Below are 14,738 nucleotides of genomic sequence, written 5' to 3'. Positions count from 1 at the left end.
AACCGGAAATATCCGGTTGTGTTTGGGCTAACTCAATCCCAGATATTGCTACAGCCTCTGTGTTTTTGTATTCCTGATATTATCCACGGACTTTATTGTTTTGAATGTTTTTTATCGGGGAACATTTAATTTTGTGCTTGGAATCGGTAATTGGTTCCACATGGAGACACCAGCACTACACATTCGTATTTTCTAGGGTGAAAGCTGGAGGAACTGTGGCAAACAAACATGATATTTCTGTTTGTATAGATGACATTTTATGCACTTGCCTAACGAAAAGACTTTGCTTTTCTCCAAAACCATTTTACTGTGATTTTCTCGGTCCATTGCATACGAATTCCACACCAGTTTGTCCGGATATGACTGGATGAAACAAGAAATATCCGGTTGTGTTTTGGCTAACTCAATCCAAAATATTGTGAAAGCATCTGTGTTTGTGTTTTCTTGATATTATCGATGGACTTTATTGTTTTGAATGTTTTTTATCAGGGAACATTTAATTTTGTACCGTTGAAACACTCATTGGTTCATCAAGGGGACACCAGCTCCACACATTCATATTTTCTAGATAGAAAGCTAGAGGAAGTTCGGCAAACAAACATGATATTTCTGTTTGTATAGATGACATTTTATGGACTTGCCTAAAGAAAAGAGTTTGCTTTTCTCCACAACCATTTTTACTGTGATTTTCTCGGTCCATTGCATACAAATTCCACACCAGTTTGTCCAGATATGATTGGATGAAACCGGAAATATCCGGTTGTGTTTTGGCTAACTCAATGCCAGATATTGCTACAGCCTCTGTGTTTTTGTATTCCTGATATTTTCCACGGACTTTATTGTTTTGAATGTTTTTTATCAGGGAACATTTAATTTTGTGCTTGGAATCACTAATCGGTTCCACATGGAGACACCAGCTCTACACATTCGTATTTCTAGTGAGAAAGCTAGAGGAACTGTGACAAATAAACATGATATTTCTGTTTGTATTGATGACATTTTATGCACTTGCCTAAATAAAGGACTTTGCTCTTCTCCAAAATCATTTTTACTGTGATTTTCTCAATCCATTGCATACGAATTCCACCCCAGTTTGTCCGGATATGATTCGATGAAACAGAAATATACTGTTGAGTTTTGGCTAACTCAATCCGAAACATTGTGAAAGCCTGTGTGTTTGTGTTCTGGATATTATTGATGGACTGTATTGTTTTGAATGTTTTTATCAGGCAACATTTAATTTTGCACCTCAGAAACACTAATTGCACTTGCCTAACGAAAAGACTTTGCTTTTCTCCAAAACCATTTCTACTGTGATTCTCTCGGTCCATTGCATACGAATTCCACACCAGTTTGTCCAGATATGACTGGATGAAACCGGAAATATCCGGTTGTGTTTTGGCTAACTCAATCCCAGATATTGCTACAGCCTCTGTGTTTTTGTATTCCTGATATTATCCACGGACTTTATTGTTTTGAATGTTTTTTATCGGGGAACATTTAATTTTGTGCTTGGAATCGGTAATTGGTTCCACATGGAGACACCAGCACTACACATTCGTATTTTCTAGGGAGAAAGCTAGAGGAACTGTGGCAAACAAACATGATATTTCTGTTTGTATAGATGACATTTTATGCACTTGCCTAACGAAAAGACTTTGCTTTTCTCCAAAACCATTTTACTGTGATTTTCTCGGTCCATTGCATACGAATTCCACACCAGTTTGTCCGGATATGACTGGATGAAACAAGAAATATCCGGTTGTGTTTTGGCTAACTCAATCCAAAATATTGTGAAAGCCTCTGTGTTTGTGTTTTCTTGATATTATCGATGGACTTTATTGTTTTGAATGTTTTTTATCAGGGAACATTTAATTTTGTACCGTTGAAACACTCATTGGTTCATCAAGGGGACACCAGCTGCACACATTCGTATTTTCTAGATAGAAAGCTAGAGGAAGTTCGGCAAACAAACATGATATTTCTGTTTGTATAGATGACATTTTATGGACTTGCCTAAAGAAAAGAGTTGGCTTTTCTCCACAACCATTTTTACTGTGATGTTCTCGGTCCATTGCATACAAATTCCACACCGGTTTGTCCAGATATGACTGGATGAAACCGGAAATATCCGGTTGTGTTTTGGCTAACTCAATGCCAGATATTTCTACAGCCTCTGTGTTTTTGTATTCCTGATATTGTCCACGGACTTTATTGTTTTGAATGTTTTTTATCAGGGAACATTTAATTTTGTGCTTGGAATCACTAATTGGTTCCACATGGAGACACCGGCGCTACACATTCGTATTTTCTAGGGAGAAAGCTACTGGGACTGCGGCAAACAAACATGATATATCTGTTTGTATAGATGACATTTCATGCACTTGCCTAACGAAAAGACTTTGCTTTTCTCCAAAACCTTTTTTACTGTGATTTTCTCAGTGCATTGCATAGAAATTACACACCACTTTGTCCGGATATGACCTTAATGAAAGTGAAAAAGTATCCGGATTTGTTTTGGCTAACTCAATCCCAGCTATTAATACAGCCTCAGTGTGTGTGTTTTCTGGATATTATCAACGGACTTTATTGTTTTGAATGTTTTTTATCGGAGAACATTTTATTTTAAGCTTGGATACAGTAATTGGTTCCACATGGAGACACCAGCTCTACACATTCGTATTTCTAGGGAGAAAGCTAGAGGAACTGTGACAAATAAACATGATATTTCTGTTTGTATTGATGACATTTTATGCACTTGCCTAACGAAAAGACTTTGCTCTTCTCCAAAGTCATTTTTACTGTGGTTTTCTCAATCCATTGCATACGAATTCCACACCAGTTTGTCCGGATATGATTCGATGAAACAGAAATATACTGTTGAGTTTTGGCTAACTCAATCCGAAACATTGTGAAAGCCTGTGTGTTTGTGTTTTCTGGATATTATTGATGGACTGTATTGTTTTGAATGTTTTTATCAGGCAACATTTAATTTTGCACCTCAGAAACACTAATTGCACTTGCCTAACGAAAAGACTTTGCTTTTCTCCAAAACCATTTCTACTGTGATTCTCTCGGTCCATTGCATACGAATTCCACACCAGTTTGTCCAGATATGACTGGATGAAACCGGAAATATCCGGTTGTGTTTTGGCAAACTCAATCCCAGATATTGCTACAGCCTCTGTGTTTTTGTATTCCTGATATTATCCACGGACTTTATTGTTTTGAATGTTTTTTATCGGGGAACATTTAATTTTGTGCTTGGAATCGGTAATTGGTTCCACATGGAGACACCAGCACTACACATTCGTATTTTCTAGGGAGAAAGCTAGAGGAACTGTGGCAAACAAACATGATATATCTGTTTGTATAGATGACATTTTATGCACTTGCCTAACGAAAAGACTTTGCTTTTCTCCAAAACCATTTTACTGTGATTTTCTCGGTCCATTGCATACGAATTCCACACCAGTTTGTCCGGATATGACTGGATGAAACAAGAAATATCCAGTTGTGTTTTGGCTAACTCAATCCGAAATATTGTGATAGCCTCTGTGTTTGTGTTTTCTTGATATTATCGATGGACTTTATTGTTTTGAATGTTTTTTTATCAGGGAACATTTAATTTTCTACCGTTGAAACACTCATTGGTTCATCAAGGGGACACCAGCTCCACACATTCGTATTTTCTAGATAGAAAGCTAGAGGAAGTTCGGCAAACAAACATGATATTTCTGTTTGTATAGATGACATTTTATGGACTTGCCTAAAGAAAAGAGTTTGCTTTTCTCCACAACCATTTTTACTGTGATTTTCTCGGTCCATTGCATACGAATTCCACACCAGTTTGTCCGGATATGACTGGATGAAACAAGAAATATCCGGTTGTGTTTTGGCTAACTCAATCCAAAATATTGTGAAAGCCTCTGTGTTTGTGTTTTCTTGATATTATCGATGGACTTTATTGTTTTGAATGTTTTTTATCAGGGAACATTTAATTTTCTACCGTTGAAACACTCATTGGTTCATCAAGGGGACACCAGCTCCACACATTCGTATTTTCTAGATAGAAAGCTAGAGGAAGTTCGGCAAACAAACATGATATTTCTGTTTGTATAGATGACATTTTATGGACTTGCCTAAAGAAAAGAGTTTGCTTTTCTCCACAACCATTTTTACTGTGATGTTCTCGGTCCATTGCATACAAATTCCACACCAGTTTGTCCAGATATGACTGGATGAAACCGGAAATATCCGGTTGTGTTTTGGCTAACTCAATGCCAGATATTGCTACAGCCTCTGTGTTTTTGTATTCCTGATATTTTCCACGGACTTTATTGTTTTGAATGTTTTTTATCAGGGAACATTTAATTTTGTACTTGGAATCACTAATTGGTTGCACATGGAGACACCAGCGCTACACATTCGTATTTTCTAGGGAGAAAGCTACTGGGACTGCGGCAAACAAACATGATATATCTGTTTGTATAGATGACATTTCATGCACTTGCCTAACGAAAAGACTTTGCTTTTCTCCAAAACCATTTTTACTGTGATTTTCTCAGTGCATTGCATAGAAATTACACACCACTTTGTCCGGATATGACCTTAATGAAAGTGAAAAAGTATCCGGATTTGTTTTGGCTAACTCAATCCCAGCTATTAATACAGCCTCAGTGTGTGTCTTTTCTGGATATTATCCACGGACTTTATTGTTTTGAATGTTTTTTATCAGAGAACATTTTATTTTAAGCTTGGATACAGTAATTGGTTCCACATGGAGACACCAGCTCTACACATTCGTATTTCTAGGGAGAAAGCTAGAGGAACTGTGACAAATAAACATGATATTTCTGTTTGTATTGATGACATTTTATGCACTTGCCTAACGAAAAGACTTTGCTCTTCTCCAAAGTCATTTTTACTGTGGTTTTCTCAATCCATTGCATACGAATTCCACACCAGTTTGTCCGGATATGATTCGATGAAACAGAAATATACTGTTGAGTTTTGGCTAACTCAATCCGAAACATTGTGAAAGCATGTGTGTTTGTGTTTTCTGGATATTATTGATGGACTGTATTGTTTTGAATGTTTTTATCAGGCAACATTTAATTTTGCACCTCAGAAACACTAATTGCACTTGCCTAACGAAAAGACTTTGCTTTTCTCCAAAACCATTTCTACTGTGATTCTCTCGGTCCATTGCATACGAATTCCACACCAGTTTGTCCAGATATGACTGGATGAAACCGGAAATATCCGGTTGTGTTTTGGCTAACTCAATCCCAGATATTGCTACAGCCTCTGTGTTTTTGTATTCCTGATATTATCCACGGACTTTATTGTTTTGAATGTTTTTTATCGGGGAACATTTAATTTTGTACTTGGAATCGGTAATTGGTTTCACATGGAGACACCAGCACTACACATTCGTATTTTCTAGGGAGAAAGCTAGAGGAACCGTGGCAAACAAACATGATATTTCTGTTTGTATAGATGACATTTTATGCACTTGCCTAACGAAAAGACTTTGCTTTTCTCCAAAACCATTTTACTGTGATTTTCTCGGTCCATTGCATACGAATTCCACACCAGTTTGTCCGGATATGACTGGATGAAACAAGAAATATCCGGTTGTGTTTTGGCTAACTCAATCCAAAATATTGTGAGAGCCTCTGTGTTTGTGTTTTCTTGATATTATCGATGGACTTTATTGTTTTGAATGTTTTTTTATCAGGGAACATTTAATTTTCTACCGTTGAAACACTCATTGGTTCATCAAGGGGACACCAGCTCCACACATTCGTATTTTCTAGATAGAAAGCTAGAGGAAGTTCGGCAAACAAACATGATATTTCTGTTTGTATAGATGACATTTTATGGGCTTGCCTAAAGAAAAGAGTTTGCTTTTCTCCACAACCATTTTTACTGTGATTTTCTCGGTCCATTGCATACAAATTCCACACCAGTTTGTCCAGATATGACTGGATGAAACCGGAAATATCCGGTTGTGTTTTGGCTAACTCAATGCCAGATATTGCTACAGCCTCTGTGTTTTTGTATTCCTGATATTTTCCACGGACTTTATTGTTTTGAATGTTTTTTATCAGGGAACATTTAATTTTGTGCTTGGAATCGGTAATTGGTTGCACATGGAGACACCAGCGCTACACATTCGTATTTTCTAGGGAGAAAGCTACTGGGACTGCGGCAAACAAACATGATATATCTGTTTGTATAGATGACATTTCATGCACTTGCCTAACGAAAAGACTTTGCTTTTCTCCAAAACCATTTTTACTGTGATTTTCTCAGTGCATTGCATAGAAATTACACACCACTTTGTCCGGATATGACCTTAATGAAAGTGAAAAAGTATCCGGATTTGTTTTGGCTAACTCAATCCCAGCTATTAATACAGCCTCAGTGTGTGTGTTTTCTGGATATTATCAACGGACTTTATTGTTTTGAATGTTTTTTATCGGAGAACGTTTTATTTTAAGCTTGGATACAGTAATTGGTTCCACATGGAGATACCAGCTCTACACATTCGTATTTCTAGGGAGAAAGCTAGAGGAACTGTGACAAATAAACATGATATTTCTGTTTGTATTGATGACATTTTATGCACTTGCCTAACGAAAAGACTTTGCTCTTCTCCAAAATCGTTTTTACTGTGATTTTCTCAATCCATTGCATACGAATTCCACACCAGTTTGTCCGGATATGATTCGATGAAACAGAAATATACTGTTGAGTTTTGGCTAACTCAATCCGAAACATTGTGAAAGCCTGTGTGTTTGTGTTTTCTGGATATTATTGATGGACTGTATTGTTTTGAATGTTTTTATCAGGCAACATTTAATTTTGCACCTCAGAAACACTAATTGCACTTGCCTAACGAAAAGACTTTGCTTTTCTCCAAAACCATTTCTACTGTGATTCTCTCGGTCCATTGCATACGAATTCCACACCAGTTTGTCCAGATATGACTGGATGAAACCGGAAATATCCGGTTGTGTTTTGGCCTACTCAATCCCAGATATTGCTACAGCCTCTGTGTTTTTGTATTCCTGATATTATCCACGGACTTTATTGTTTTGAATGTTTTTTATCGGGGAACATTTAATTTTGTGCTTGGAATCGGTAATTGGTTCCACATGGAGACACCAGCACTACACATTCGTATTTTCTAGGGAGAAAGCTAGAGGAACTGTGGCAAACAAACATGATATTTCTGTTTGTATAGATGACATTTTATGCACTTGCCTAACGAAAAGACTTTGCTTTTCTCCAAAACCATTTTACTGTGATTTTCTCGGTCCATTGCATACGAATTCCACACCAGTTTGTCCGGATATGACTGGATGAAACAAGAAATATCCGGTTGTGTTTTGGCTAACTCAATCCAAAATATTGTGAAAGCCTCTGTGTTTGTGTTTTCTTGATATTATCGATGGACTTTATTGTTTTGAATGTTTTTTTATCAGGGAACTTTTAATTTTCTACCGTTGAAACACTCATTGGTTCATCAAGGGGACACCAGCTCCACACATTCGTATTTTCTAGATAGAAAGCTAGAGGAAGTTCGGCAAACAAACATGATATTTCTGTTTGTATAGATGACATTTTATGGACTTGCCTAAAGAAAAGAGTTTGCTTTTCTCCACAACCATTTTTACTGTGATTTTCTCGGTCCATTGCATACAAATTCCACACCAGTTTGTCCAGATATGACTGGATGAAACCGGAAATATCCGGTTGTGTTTTGGCTAACTCAATGCCAGATATTGCTACAGCCTCTGTGTTTTTGTATTCCTGATATTTTCCACGGACTTTATTGTTTTGAATGTTTTTTATCAGGGAACATTTAATTTTGTGCTTGGAATCACTAATTGGTTCCACATGGAGACACCAGCGCTACACATTCGTATTTTCTAGGGAGAAAGCTACTGGGACTGCGGCAAACAAACATGATATATCTGTTTGTATAGATGACATTTCATGCACTTGCCTAACGAAAAGACTTTGCTTTTCTCCAAAACCATTTTTACTGTGATTTTCTCAGTGCATTGCATAGAAATTACACACCACTTTGTCCGGATATGACCTTAATGAAAGTGAAAAAGTATCCGGATTTGTTTTGGCTAACTCAATCCCAGCTATTAATACAGCCTCAGTGTGTGTGTTTTCTGGATATTATCAACGGACTTTATTGTTTTGAATGTTTTTTATCGGAGAACATTTTATTTTAAGCTTGGATACAGTAATTGGTTCCACATGGAGACACCAGCTCTACACATTCGTATTTCTAGGGAGAAAGCTAGAGGAACTGTGAGAAATAAACATGATATTTCTCTTTGTATTGATGACATTTTATGCACTTGCCTAACGAAAAGACTTTGCTCTTCTCCAAAGTCATTTTTACTGTGATTTTCTCAATCCATTGCATACGAATTCCACACCAGTTTGTCCGGATATGATTCGATGAAACAGAAATATACTGTTGAGTTTTGGCTAACTCAATCCGAAACATTGTGAAAGCATGTGTGTTTGTGTTTTCTGGATATTATTGATGGACTGTATTGTTTTGAATGTTTTTATCAGGCAACATTTAATTTTGCACCTCAGAAACACTAATTGCACTTGCCTAACGAAAAGACTTTGCTTTTCTCCAAAACCATTTCTACGGTGATTCTCTCGGTCCATTGCATACGAATTCCACACCAGTTTGTCCAGATATGACTGGATGAAACCGGAAATATCCGGTTGTGTTTTGGCTAACTCAATCCCAGATATTGCTACAGCCTCTGTGTTTTTGTATTCCTGATATTATCCACGGACTTTATTGTTTTGAATGTTTTTTATCGGGGAACATTTAATTTTGTGCTTGGAATCGGTAATTGGTTCCACATGGAGACACCAGCACTACACATTCGTATTTTCTAGGGAGAAAGCTAGAGGAACTGTGGCAAACAAACATGATATTTCTGTTTGTATAGATGACATTTTATGCACTTGCCTAACGAAAAGACTTTGCTTTTCTCCAAAACCATTTTACTGTGATTTTCTCGGTCCATTGCATACGAATTCCACACCAGTTTGTCCGGATATGACTGGATGAAACAAGAAATATCCGGTTGTGTTTTGGCTAACTCAATCCAAAATATTGTGAAAGCCTCTGTGTTTGTGTTTTCTTGATATTATCGATGGACTTTATTGTTTTGAATGTTTTTTATCAGGGAACATTTAATTTTCTACCGTTGAAACACTCATTGGTTCATCAAGGGGACACCAGCTCCACACATTCGTATTTTCTAGATAGAAAGCTAGAGGAAGTTCGGCAAACAAACATGATATTTCTGTTTGTATAGATGACATTTTATGGACTTGCCTAAAGAAAAGAGTTTGCTTTTCTCCACAACCATTTTTACTGTGATTTTCTCGGTACATTGCATACAAATTCCACACCAGTTTGTCCAGATATGACTGGATGAAACCGGAAATATCCGGTTGTGTTTTGGCTAACTCAATGCCAGATATTGCTACAGCCTCTGTGTTTTTGTATTCCTGATATTTTCCACGGACTTTATTGTTTTGAATGTTTTTTATCAGGGAACATTTAATTTTGTACTTGGAATCACTAATTGGTTCCACATGGAGACACCAGCGCTACACATTCGTATTTTCTAGGGAGAAAGCTACTGGGACTGCGGCAAACAAACATGATATATCTGTTTGTATAGATGACATTTCATGCACTTGCCTAACGAAAAGAATTTGCTTTTCTCCAAAACCATTTTTACTGTGATTTTCTCAGTGCATTGCATAGAAATTACACACCACTTTGTCCGGATATGACCTTAATGAAAGTGAAAAAGTATCCGGATTTGTTTTGGCTAACTCAATCCCAGCTATTAATACAGCCTCAGCGTGTGTGTTTTCTGGATATTATCAACGGACTTTATTGTTTTGAATGTTTTTTATCGGAGAACATTTTATTTTAAGCTTGGATACAGTAATTGGTTCCACATGGAGACACCAGCTCTACACATTCGTATTTCTAGGGAGAAAGCTAGAGGAACTGTGACAAATAAACATGATATTTCTGTTTGTATTGATGACATTTTATGCACTTGCCTAACGAAAAGACTTTGCTTTTCTCCAAAACCATTTTACTGTGATTTTCTCGGTCCATTGCATACGAATTCCACACCAGTTTGTCCGGATATGACTGGATGAAACAAGAAATATCCGGTTGTGTTTTGGCTAACTCAATCCAAAATATTGTGAAAGCCTCTGTGTTTGTGTTTTCTTGATATTATCGATGGACTTTATTGTTTTGAATGTTTTTTATCAGGGAACATTTAATTTTCTACCGTTGAAACACTCATTGGTTCATCAAGGGGACACCAGCTCCACACATTCGTATTTTCTAGATAGAAAGCTAGAGGAAGTTCGGCAAACAAACATGATATTTCTGTTTGTATAGATGACATTTTATGGACTTGCCTAAAGAAAAGAGTTTGCTTTTCTCCAAAACCATTTCTACTGTGATTCTCTCGGTCCATTGCATACAAATTCCATACCAGTTTGTCTAGATATGACTGGATGAAACCGGAAATATCCGGTTGTGTTTTGGCTAACTCAATGCCAGATATTGCTACAGCTTCTGTGTTTTTGTATTCCTGATATTTTCCACGGACTTTATTGTTTTGAATGTTTTTTATCAGGGAACATTTAATTTTGTGCTTGGAATCACTAATTGGTTCCACATGGAGACACCAGCGCTACACATTCGTATTTTCTAGGGAGAAAGCTACTGGGACTGCGGCAAACAAACATGATATATCTGTTTGTATAGATGACATTTCATGCACTTGCCTAACGAAAAGAGTTTGCTTTTCTCCAAAACCATTTTTACTGTGATTTTCTCAGTGCATTGCATAGAAATTACACACCACTTTGTCCGGATATGACCTTAATGAAAATGAAAAAGTATCCAGATTTGTTTTGGCTAACTCAATCCCAGCTATTAATACAGCCTCAGTGTGTGTGTTTTCTGGATATTATCAACGGACTTTATTGTTTTGAATGTTTTTTATCGGAGAACATTTTATTTTAAGCTTGGATACAGTAATTGGTTCCACATGGAGACACCAGCTCTACACATTCGTATTTCTAGGGAGAAAGCTAGAGGAACTGTGACAAATAAACATGATATTTCTGTTTGTATTGATGACATTTTATGCACTTGCCTAACGAAAAGACTTTGCTCTTCTCCAAAATCATTTTTACTGTGGTTTTCTCAATCCATTGCATACGAATTCCACACCAGTTTGTCCGGATATGATTCGATGAAACAGAAATATACTGTTGAGTTTTGGCTAACTCAATCCGAAACATTGTGAAAGCCTGTGTGTTTGTGTTTTCTGGATATTATTGATGGACTGTATTGTTTTGAATGTTTTTATCAGGCAACATTTAATTTTGCACCTCAGAAACACTAATTGCACTTGCCTAACGAAAAGACTTTGCTTTTCTCCAAAACCATTTCTACTGTGATTCTCTCGGTCCATTGCATACGAATTCCACACCAGTTTGTCCAGATATGACTGGATGAAACCGGAAATATCCGGTTGTGTTTTGGCTAACTCAATCCCAGATATTGCTACAGCCTCTGTGTTTTTGTATTCCTGATATTATACACGGACTTTATTGTTTTGAATGTTTTTTATCAGGGAACATTTAATTTTGTGCTTGGAATCGGTAATTGGTTCCACATGGAGACACCAGCACTACACATTCGTATTTTCTAGGGAGAAAGCTAGAGGAACTGTGGCAAACAAACATGATATTTCTGTTTGTATAGATGACATTTTATGCACTTGCCTAACGAAAAGACTTTGCTTTTCTCCAAAACCATTTTACTGTGATTTTCTCGGTCCATTGCATACGAATTCCACACCAGTTTGTCCGGATATGACTGGATGAAACAAGAAATATCCGGTTGTGTTTTGGCTAACTCAATCCAAAATATTGTGAAAGCCTCTGTGTTTGTGTTTTCTTGATATTATCGATGGACTTTATTGTTTTGAATGTTTTTTATCAGGGAACATTTAATTTTCTACCGTTGAAACACTCATTGGTTCATCAAGGGGACACCAGCTCCACACATTCGTATTTTCTAGAGAGAAAGCTAGAGGAAGTTCGGCAAACAAACATGATATTTCTGTTTGTATAGATGACATTTTATGGACTTGCCTAAAGAAAAGAGTTTGCTTTTCTCCACAACCATTTTTACTGGGTTTTTCTCGGTCCATTGCATACGAATTCCACACCAGTTTGTCCGGATATGACTGGATGAAACAAGAAATATCCGGTTGTGTTTTGGCTAACTCAATCCAAAATATTGTGAAAGCCTCTGTGTTTGTGTTTTCTTGATATTATCGATGGACTTTATTGTTTTGAATGTTTTTTATCAGGGAACATTTAATTTTCTACCGTTGAAACACTCATTGGTTCATCAAGGGGACACCAGCTCCACACATTCGTATTTTCTAGATAGAAAGCTAGAGGAAGTTCGGCAAACAAACATGATATTTCTGTTTGTATAGATGGCATTTTATGGACTTGCCTAAAGAAAAGAGTTTGCTTTTCTCCACAACCATTTTTACTGTGATTTTCTCGGTCCATTGCATACAAATTCCACACCAGTTTGTCCAGATATGACTGGATGAAACCGGAAATATCCGGTTGTGTTTTGGCTAACTCAATGCCAGATATTGCTACAGACTCTGTGTTTTTGTATTCCTGATATTTTCCACGGACTTTATTGTTTTGAATGTTTTTTATCAGGGAACATTTAATTTTGTGCTTGGAATCACTAATTGGTTGCACATGGAGACACCAGCGCTACACATTCGTATTTTCTAGGGAGAAAGCTACTGGGACTGCGGCAAACAAACATGATATATCTGTTTGTATAGATGACATTTCATGCACTTGCCTAACGAAAAGACTTTGCTTTTCTCCAAAACCATTTTTACTGTGATTTTCTCAGTGCATTGCATAGAAATTACACACCACTTTGTCCGGATATGACCTTAATGAAAGTGAAAAAGTATCCGGATTTGTTTTGGCTAACTCAATCCCAGCTATTAATACAGCCTCAGTGTGTGTGTTTTCTGGATATTATCCACGGACTTTATTGTTTTGAATGTTTTTTATCGGAGAACATTTTATTTTAAGCTTGGATACAGTAATTGGTTCCACATGGAGACACCAGCTCTACACATTCGTATTTCTAGGGAGAAAGCTAGAGGAACTGTGACAAATAAACATGATATTTCTGTTTGTATTGATGACATTTTATGCACTTGCCTAACGAAAAGACTTTGCTCTTCTCCAAAGTCATTTTTACTGTTCTTTTCTCAATCCATTGCATACGAATTCCACACCAGTTTGTCCGGATATGATTCGATGAAACAGAAATATACTGTTGAGTTTTGGCTAACTCAATCCGAAACATTGTGAAAGCATGTGTGTTTGTGTTTTCTGGATATTATTGATGGACTGTATTGTTTTGAATGTTTTTATCAGGCAACATTTAATTTTGCACCTCAGAAACACTAATTGCACTTGCCTAACGAAAAGACTTTGCTTTTCTCCAAAACCATTTCTACTGTGATTCTCTCGGTCCATTGCATACGAATTCCACACCAGTTTGTCCAGATATGACTGGATGAAACCGGAAATATCCGGTTGTGTTTTGGCTAACTCAATCCCAGATATTGCTACAGCCTCTGTGTTTTTGTATTCCTGATATTATCCACGGACTTTATTGTTTTGAATGTTTTTTATCGGGGAACATTTAATTTTGTACTTGGAATCGGTAATTGGTTTCACATGGAGACACCAGCACTACACATTCGTATTTTCTAGGGAGAAAGCTAGAGGAACCGTGGCAAACAAACATGATATTTCTGTTTGTATAGATGACATTTTATGCACTTGCCTAACAAAAAGACTTTGCTTTTCTCCAAAACCATTTTACTGTGATTTTCTCGGTCCATTGCATACGAATTCCACACCAGTTTGTCCGGATATGACTGGATGAAACAAGAAATATCCGGTTGTGTTTTGGCTAACTCAATCCAAAATATTGTGAGAGCCTCTGTGTTTGTGTTTTCTTGATATTATCGATGGACTTTATTGTTTTGAATGTTTTTTTATCAGGGAACATTTAATTTTCTACCGTTGAAACACTCATTGGTTCATCAAGGGGACACCAGCTCCACACATTCGTATTTTCTAGATAGAAAGCTAGAGGAAGTTCGGCAAACAAACATGATATTTCTGTTTGTATAGATGACATTTTATGGACTTGCCTAAAGAAAAGAGTTTGCTTTTCTCCACAACCATTTTTACTGTGATTTTCTCGGTCCATTGCATACAAATTCCACACCAGTTTGTCCAGATATGACTGGATGAAACCGGAAATATCCGGTTGTGTTTTGGCTAACTCAATGCCAGATATTGCTACAGCCTCTGTGTTTTTGTATTCCTGATATTTTCCACGGACTTTATTGTTTTGAATGTTTTTTATCAGGGAACATTTAATTTTGTGCTTGGAATCGGTAATTGGTTCCACATGGAGACACCAGCGCTACACATTCGTATTTTCTAGGGAGAAAGCTACTGGGACTGCGGCAAACAAACATGATATATCT

This window comes from Lepus europaeus, chromosome 11 (assembly GCF_033115175.1).
Source record: "Lepus europaeus isolate LE1 chromosome 11, mLepTim1.pri, whole genome shotgun sequence".
In the NCBI taxonomy this organism is placed as follows: domain Eukaryota; kingdom Metazoa; phylum Chordata; class Mammalia; order Lagomorpha; family Leporidae; genus Lepus; species Lepus europaeus.
The sequence above is the reverse complement of the archived record's forward strand: the minus strand, read 5'-3'. Positions refer to the sequence as shown.